Below are 9227 nucleotides of genomic sequence, written 5' to 3'. Positions count from 1 at the left end.
CTCATTTAAATGTTAGGTACAGAAGTATGTTAAACAGAGTGGATGTATGCGTGCCATGTACAGGTTACATGATTAGGAGGCTGAATTTCAATATATCTGTCATTTTCTCTTTGTAAAATAAAACAAACTTGATATTACTGTATTGTAATGTGATTATGTACTGTATTTATTTGTATAATGTTTGTGTTCATGACTGTTCTAATATATTATCATCTCTCTTTCGCATATGATCTCGGAAATACCGCGGTGCTTAGACGGAGATGGTGAGTTACAGAGCAACGCGATCACGTTAATATCACTGCAGATATGATGTTCTGATTTAAATAACAATAATGCGTGATTCAGATGGTTTTTAAAAGTGTTTAATTTCCCCGATTACCCGAGAGAGCCGTTGTAGAGCCCCTTTAAGTACTGAATGCATGAGAGAGAAATGTTCTTTCTCTCAACATTCAAGTAACCTTTAGATTCAGGTATTCTCCGCTTGCCTGTGATTGGCCCATATGAATCACATGGGGTATTTGGACAGGTCACATTTTACTGTCATGTTGGATTTTCTTTTCAAAGTTCAGCTGTGTTGTGGCTGTTACAGACAAATGGCTCTTCTGGAGGAATGATGGCATAACGAGGTGGCTTACTGATGATGTCATAATTACCTGCCTCAACTTGGAGGAATTATGTCTAATCACGGTGATGAAGGCTGCCAGTCACATTGGGCAGAACAGTTAAATGATCTTTGCCTGTGTCTTTTTATTTTACCTGTTGACAATATTGAATTAAAGCTGTTTAGTTTTCTGGCCCTACACTTACCAGGAGCTCTATCATTCAAATTCATATTTGACTCATAATTATACTGCACTAATAACGTTTTGAATGCTGTATCTCACTCTGTTCTCTCTGCACAGTTCCTGTATCAAAACCCAATGTCAGTGTCATTAGTGATGAATATCCCTGCAAGTTAATGTGCACTGTGGAGAGAGGGACAGACGCGACCCTGACCTGGTACAGAGGGGATGAGGAGAAACCCTACAATAGCTCCCCTGTTCACAGTGCCCCAGATCTGTATCTACCTCAGACTGTGGAGAGGAGCGGTACCTACACCTGTGAGGCGAAGAACTCTGTCAATACTAATAGATCAGACCCACTGACTGTAGGAGACCACTGCACAGGTGAGCTTACTGCACCTCACTCACACCTGTACACAACTGCACACCTCACACCTGTACACACCTCATAGATCAGACCTGAGAGATCAGACCCACTGACTGTAGGAGACCACTGCACAGGTGAGCTTACTGCACCTCACTCACACCTGTACACACCTACACACCTCACTCACACCTGTACACACCTCACTCACACCTGTACACACCTACACACCTCACACCTGTACACACCTACAAACCTGTACACACCTACACACCTCACTCACACCTGTACACACCTCACTCACACCTGTACACACCTGTACACACCTCACTCACACCTGTACACACCTCACACACACCTGTACACACCTACACACCTCACTCACACCTGTACACACCTACACACCTCACACCTGTACACACCTCACTCACACCTGTACACACCTACACACCTCACACCTGTACACACCTCATAGATCAGACCTGAGAGATCAGACCCACTGACTGTGGGAGACCACTGCACAGGTGAGCTGACTGCACACCACTCACACCTGTACACACCTACACACCTCACACCCGTACACACCTCATAGATCAGACCTGAGAGATCAGACCACTGCACAGGTGAGCTGACTGCACACCACTCACCATCTCTGCACACCTGTTTACACCTGAAATTACGAATAAATGAGAGAAAAGACAGAAAAGATCTTTGTTGTTGGTGATTTGATTACACAATATATGAAATATGTACATTTACCTCACTGGACTTTCCATTGTTGTCCTTGTTCAGTGGAATTCAGCTTTGACCTCCACGTGTTCTCTGAAAGTGGGGGTTTGAAGGAGGGTGGATCCAAAGCCCCCACCCTCCAAATACCCTATTCAAAAGTGCACAGGACATGTTTGCTTCCCAAAACTGACTAGTGATATGAGGAAAATGTTAGTAAAAATTTGAAGAAATGTGACCATTGAAATGATAAACTAATTTGTTAAACATAATAAAACTAACATTGATGTATTTATTGACACGTTGACACATGCATTTTGGAAATAATGTTGGAAGGTAACACCCACCTCCTACTCCTGTTCGGCTGTTGATCAGCCCAAAAAAAAGAAAAAACCATGGTAACACTTGTGCTCACCTGTCCTCACCTGTGCTCACCTGTCCTCAGGTGGAGCTGCAGGCAGCTGGCAGACGGAGGGCTGTAGAGTGTGGAGCCTGGCTCTGGGACTTGTTGTGACGCTGCACAGTCTTCTGGTCTAAACCTGGTGGGGGAGAATGAACTTTGACTCCAGTATTAACACTAACCCACCACATACCACAACACATTAACCACAGTATTAACACTAACCCACCACATACCACACCACATTAACCACAGTATTAACTAACCCACCACATACCACACCACATTAACCACAGTATTAACACTAACCCACCACATACCACACCACATTAACCACAGTATTAACACTAACCCACCACATACCACACCACATTAACCACAGTATTAACTAACCCACCACATACCACACCACATTAACCACAGTATTAACACTAACCCACCACATACCACACCACATTAACCACAGTATTAACACTAACCCACCCCACAGTATTGTTCTTGGTCACACCCTGAATGAGAAGATGCATTACATTCGATGGGTGTTTTGGGTTCACGTTTGGGGGAATTTCAAGGGTGCGGAACACAAAGCTGAGTATCTGATTGGTCTATGGAGTATGGGGAGGGGCTCTGTGTGTGACATCATTCTGTAAGGGTGGGATTTGGAAATAAAAAGCTTTTTGTTACCTCGCTCATAGCTTTACAGGTTCTCCCGTTATCTTTGAGTAGTGTGAGATGCTATTTTAGTTTTAATTTTCATGAAACATCTCCTCATGTTTGTGAAGAGCTTATTTTGATAATGCTAATGTTGAGTATATTTCCTTAGGCTATTAAGATTGGGCCTTGAGGTGAAAGTGGGGGCAGTTGGTAGAAGAAGGGAAGACTGAGCGTGGAGCATCTAGCTGAGACCCTGCTCACTAGCGACTGTCTTGTTGTTCTATGTTGTTCAAATTAGAGTTATTAGTTTGAATTTATAGTTATAGTTGAATCAAGTCACAGAGCTTTAAGCAAACCCTTGGCCACTAAACCCCACGCCTTACAGTAGCTTTGTTTACTGAGCTCTTCAGATACTTTGCTCTCGGTCTGGAACAGTCCTGCCACAAGAACAACACACCTGGACAATCACACAAGATCAGTAAATGATAACTGTTTCCAGTGTTGAAAATGTCTCGGCTGTGTATTTATTTACATTCAGTTCAGCTACTCTTACATTGTATAAGTCCGTAAGAGTGTTTTACCATTTATGTCACACTAGGTCACAGAGAGTCCTGATGGGCTGTTTCCTGTTTCTGTTCTGCAGATGAGTCAGAGCTGCAGAGGGCCCAGCAGGTTTCTGTTCTCCTGTCATCCTGTCATCCTGTCATCCTCCACTTCATGGGTCTAACTCTGTCCTGGGGGGCCCCCGTGTCTGCTGCCTGTCCCCTCTGTCTGTTCCCCCCCTGTGTCCACTGCACCCTCTCTATCTGCCAGTGAGACCCTTCAATCTCAGATAACCGTCACACGATAAAAGACAATTTCACTGTCATGGAATTTCATTTTTCTGAACTTCTTAAACTGTTGCTGATAGAACTCTGTTTATTCCATGTGCTCCTTACCTTCTGAAGCTGGGTCTACTGCAGCTCAGTGTCTCTGTCCACACCTTCTGAAGCTGTGTACTCCAGCTCAGAGTCTCTCTGTGTCCACACCTTCTGAAGCTGTGTACTCCAGCTCAGTGAGTGTCTTTCTCTGTCAACATTGATGTGAAATCCTGCTGTTTCATTGCCATTTTAATTCAACGTTACTCATGTTAACTGCCTTTTTATGGTTTAATTCTGTCATATCACTTGTTCAGTTTAATTTACTTCAGTGTCATATCGGTGCGGTTCAGTTTATAGTTTAATTCAGTTTTGTATCCGTTTGTTCAGTTTATTGTGTAATTCAGTGTCATGTCTCTGTCTCTTATCTGTCTCTCAGGTGTTTAACATTCAGAGTGGGGATTCCTTAATGCTACTGAATTGTATTACGTATTTTAAGGAACAAATTGAAACATTTCTGTTGTGTCTGTGAATTATTTTCAGTGATTATGGGCTCCTATTCCACATATGACACTGAATTGTTGCATTTATAACTGACTCATGTTCAAATAAAAATATATTTCTGAATGGGTATCATGTATGTGTATTATGTACTATGTGTCTGTTTTATCACTGGGTTGTATGCCCATCTGTGTATTATGTGTGTTTTTTATGTATGTATGGGAGTTTGAGTCAAACAGCTGTTACGAAAAAAGGACACAATCTTTGTGGAAAGATGAGTCCATCTGAACCACGTTTATAAAGCCCGGCTTTAAACTCCTTTTATAAAGCCTGGCTTTAAACTCCTTTTATAAAGCCCGGCTTTAAACTCCTTTTATAAAGCCTGGCTTTAAACTCCTTTTATAAAGCCTGGCTTTAAACTCCTTTTATAAAGCCTGGCTTTAGACTCCTTTTGTAAAGCCCGGCTTTAAACTCCTTTTGTAAAACCTGGCTTTCAACACATTTATTTCCCATTTTCTGTGTTCAAGATTTGATTTAAGAAAGCCAGTTTCAAAAGACCTACGCCCTTAAAAAAAATGAAAAAAGAAAGGCTCTTCCTCTCTGGGGCACCTCCTAAAAGTGCTTTACTTTCTGAAAAGTGTGCGCTCACATGCACTCAGAGAAACCCTGTAGATGTGTGCTGTATATCATCTGGAGATTTTAAGTACTCTCCGAGAAACTTAGTGGGCAGTGTATTTAATGGGCAGTGTGTTTAATAGGCAGTACGTGAGGACACAGGAGTTAAGAGGCTGTTTCAGACACAGCCAAGGTCTCTGCTCCACTTCCTGTTACAGATGACAGGCAGTTCTGAACAGGAAACAAACAGGAAATCATTCTGTAGAATTGGAGCTTTCTTATTTATCTTTGGTAAATGTCCTTATACAATATTTTTGTCTGGGATCACTTGTAAATAAGCATGTTTTTTTTAGTTTGGTCGATCATATCTCTGTTGTCACTGTATTATTAGCATTGTATCTTATATCATTGGAAAGCCTGTTCATTTCCCTTTACAATGATGTTTGTAAGGATCATGCATTTGTGGGATGAGCAGCACAGCTGATTATGTGGGTGGGGTCCCAAGTGAAATGTGTCAAATTTCCCAGCCAATGTCAAACAGTGTATTCTCCTGTTGGTATTGGCTACTGGTTTCAGTTGTTTAAGGGATTGGGTGTGTTTTGGGTGGGTTTCTGTGGTTCTGGTTTCTGTGTTCTGGTGTCTGTGTTCAGTTCCGTGCTGCAGTCACATGACCTGCCTGACCTGTCACTCAGACTGTTTACCCTGGGCTGCTCTGGAAGGCGATTGGTTGGCTGTGATCTGGCCTCTTCTGAATGGCGTGTGTGTGTGGTGTACATGTCAGTGTAGACAGCTCTGTATTTTAGTTTTCTCAAGACTCAGTCACAAACAGGGCAGACAAATGGCCCTTTACTCATTCCCATTCCATTCTGTTTGTATCACGCTTTTCACAGAGGACTGTCACAAAGATTTTCACCATGCGATCAGCATCAGACAATGTGCAGAACACTACTTCTATTGGCTACTTCAGAAATCTCATGGATTAATTTCACATGGATATCTACTCTCTGCACCATCCTACTTTATATGTCGGTGAATTTCTTTAACTTTTATCAGTAGTAGTAGACGAGCATCACATGGCTCAGCTTTTGTGTGCAGTCATGTTTATTCTTGTCCCTGATGCTCTGGTTCAAACTCTAAACGCCTAACTCTAAACAAGCACAGAATTAACACTGAGCAGCAGGGGGTTGACGTCACTTATTTCAAGGTTATAGTTATAGTATAGTTATAGTCGGCTGCGTTTCCCGAAGCCTTCTTAACGCTACGTCGTTCGTAAGATATACCTTGCGCTCTGCCTTCAGCGTGTTTCCCGGAACGTTCTTAGCTAAGTATACCTTCTGTACGTGCTACTTTCATATGGTTAGTCTGGACCACTCTTCTCTATACCTTATCGATGTTGCCACTAGTGGCCACCACTGTTATGACCGCAAGCCTCTGAAATCAGCTGTTGCTCTCAGTTACATTTCAATCTGTTCAGCAATACTTACACTAATAATTCTACAGTTGTATTTGGCTAATAATATTACTAAAATACCACATTAATGGGACTGTAAATTACGAAGGATGCATGTTGCACTTTATTGAACACGTTGCCTAATTGCCTTTTAAATTATATTCATGAACTGACAATTTCCCACTCTCTCTGTGTGCTAGAGCGATGTTTATCCATAGTTCTTTATTTGTTTTGTTGGACACCGTGGTAATAAAACTGGAAAATAATGTTCCTATATAAATGATATTATACTATAATTTGATAATTTAGTTTGTAAGCTTTTAATTCTATTAATAAGTTCCCACCAGTCGTGATGAATGCAATATTTTTAAGTATTTCTGCAGTGTTCTATTCTTAAAGAACACTGCTCTCTCTCTATTCATAAAGAACACTACTCTCTCTCTATTCATAAAGAACACTACTCTCTCTCATCACAATCTTAAAGTTGTTGATGGGCCAAGTGACGTCGTACGTAGAAGCTATCCCTTAAGCAACCGCCTAAGTGATAGTTCAGGGAACACACAGAGAAAAGTAAACAGCTTTAGTAAGGTATACCTTAGAGCAGGGGTCGGCAACCCTGGTCCCGGAGAGCCGCAGGGTGTGCTGGCTTTTGTCGTTACTCAGCACTTAATTGATCGATTAAAGCAGTGGATTACACAGTTAACTCGCCTCACCTGGTTTCTTGGGTCTGAATCAGTTGCTGGTATTAAGGCGAAAACAAAAACCAGCACACCCTGCGGCTCTCCAGGACCAGGGTTGCCGACCCCTGCCTTAGAGAGTCTTTGTAAAACTCTATGAGACACCGTTATCAGGAAGTGCGCCCCAGCTTTCCCCCCTGTACCCGAAGGACGCTGTTTCAGTCGGCGCCTGTCGCTGACGCTGTCTGTTCACACATCACAGAGCAAGACTGTTACTTCACTTATTCTTGTCTTTTAAAACAAAAACCCACCCAAGAAACTGTGAAAAATCTCATCGCCATAACCCATTTTCATTCAATCAATGTCTGTTTATTGACCGAAAATGCTTATCAAATGCACTATTTTCTAAATCCGCTCATATTTACCGATCACATGATTATAAGATGCCAAATGAGCATTACAGTAATGGCAATGGTCACAACTGACATTTACTCATTTCTAAAAGGAAAACGGGTTGAAAGGCATCAACATGTCCAAAGATAAATGGCCTTAAACTCAAACACAAATCTGGTAAATGTCTCATCCACTAAAGAATACAAACACCCGTCACTTACTGTGTGTCTGTATTCTGTCTGCAGCAGCAGATGAGCCCAGATTTAAGTGTAAAAACTGAAGCACAGCAGCAGTCATCTCTAATCACACACAGCTCTTCATCACACTGATTTCGCTAAAAACAGAGTAGTCTGGTGGAAACCGCCGTTTCTGATCAGGCCATGGCCCAATTCCCGATGTTTGGTCACCTTCCGCCACCTTGTGGGCATTGATGGTACTACCAGACACACATTCTCAGCCCACCGTGACTGAATCGAGATTTTGAACACGCACTGCGTGTGACGCATCGCCTGCTTCTGCTCATGCGGAGCCGGAGCAGATTAACGGTCTGATTTTAAGGGCGATTTAAAACACAATGCAGAGGCCACAGGCCATCGTGTTTCATTTTGTAAAAGATGGATTTATCTCTTCTATTTAACCTCCCTGCTAAAAGCTGATTGATTACATTACAATTACATTACATTCCAATTACATTACATGGCATTTAGCAGACGCTCTTATCCAGAGCGACGTACAACGAAGTGCAAATCAAACACAAGTACAAGTGCGAAGAGGACCAATTGGAACCCTTGATACATACATCAACTTCCAAACTTGCATACCACAGTTGCCAGCTACAATACCCCGAGTACAACAATACAATAGCTAATACAAACCTGGTCTTGCTGGTGTATAGGTCTTGATAAGTGATTGAATATATACAGAGGCTGATCCCTTAACTGCCTGGTACGCGACCACCAAAGTTTTTAATTTGATGCGAGCCATATCAGTCTGCCAGTGGAGGTTGCTGAGCAGGGGGGTGACGTGAATGTCTGGGAACATTGAATACCAGACGGGCTGCAGCATTCTGGATCAGTTGTAGGGGTCTGATGGCAGATGCTGGAAGGCCAGCCAGCAGAGAATTGCAATAGTCCAGGCGGGACAGGCGGGAGTGGAGTCGGTGGGTGTTGTACAGGAAGAACCTGTATGCCCGGGTCACCGTAGCAATGTTCTCGGAGAAGGACAGCCTGTTGTCCATCACCACTCCAAGGTTTCTTGCACTAGGGGATGAGGTAATTGTGGTATCCCCTAGTGAGATGGAAAAATCGGAGAAGGGAGAGGTTAGAGCAGGGATGAAGATTACCTCCATTTTACCTGGGTTGAGCTTTAGATGGTGGTTGCGGCATAACAATGATATGAGATGCCATGAGCAGAGATAACGGGGCCAAGGGATCTTGTGTAGATGGAGAAGAGGAGAGGTCCGAGGACTGAGCCCTGGGGGACTCCTGTAACAAGGGGGCGAGGGGTTGACACTCTTCCAGCCCAGGACACCTGGGAGGACTGGCCAGAGAGATGAGATTTTATCCAGTCTATGGCTGTGCCACAGATCCCTGTAGATGCCAGGGAGGCTAAGAGGATGGAGTGGTTGACCGTATGAGCAGAGCGTGTGTGTGAGTGAGCAGAGCGTGTGTATGAGTGAGCAGAGCGTGTGTGTAAGTGAGCAGAGTGTGTGTGTGAGTGAGCAGAGCGTGTGTGTGAGTGAGCAGAGAGTGTGTGTGAGTGAGCAGAGCGTGTGTGTGAGTGAGCGGAGAGTGTGTGTGAGTGAGCAG

At 43.2% G+C, this 9227-nt stretch overlaps 1 long non-coding RNA gene across 1 annotated transcript; it reads left to right on the top strand.

Moving 5' to 3' along the window:
• Window positions 1-907: 907 nt before the first annotated feature.
• Window positions 908-4413, top strand: LOC133131264 (uncharacterized). The gene is made up of 3 exons (XR_009708997.1): window positions 908-1166; window positions 2318-2414; window positions 3570-4413. It is a non-coding gene; the product is annotated as an uncharacterized LOC133131264 (long non-coding RNA).
• The last annotated feature ends 4814 nt before the right edge of the window (window positions 4414-9227 follow it).

Source organism: Conger conger, chromosome 6, assembly GCF_963514075.1.
Source record: "Conger conger chromosome 6, fConCon1.1, whole genome shotgun sequence".
NCBI classification, from domain to species: domain Eukaryota; kingdom Metazoa; phylum Chordata; class Actinopteri; order Anguilliformes; family Congridae; genus Conger; species Conger conger.
This window is presented reverse-complemented; position numbering and strand designations above follow the sequence as displayed.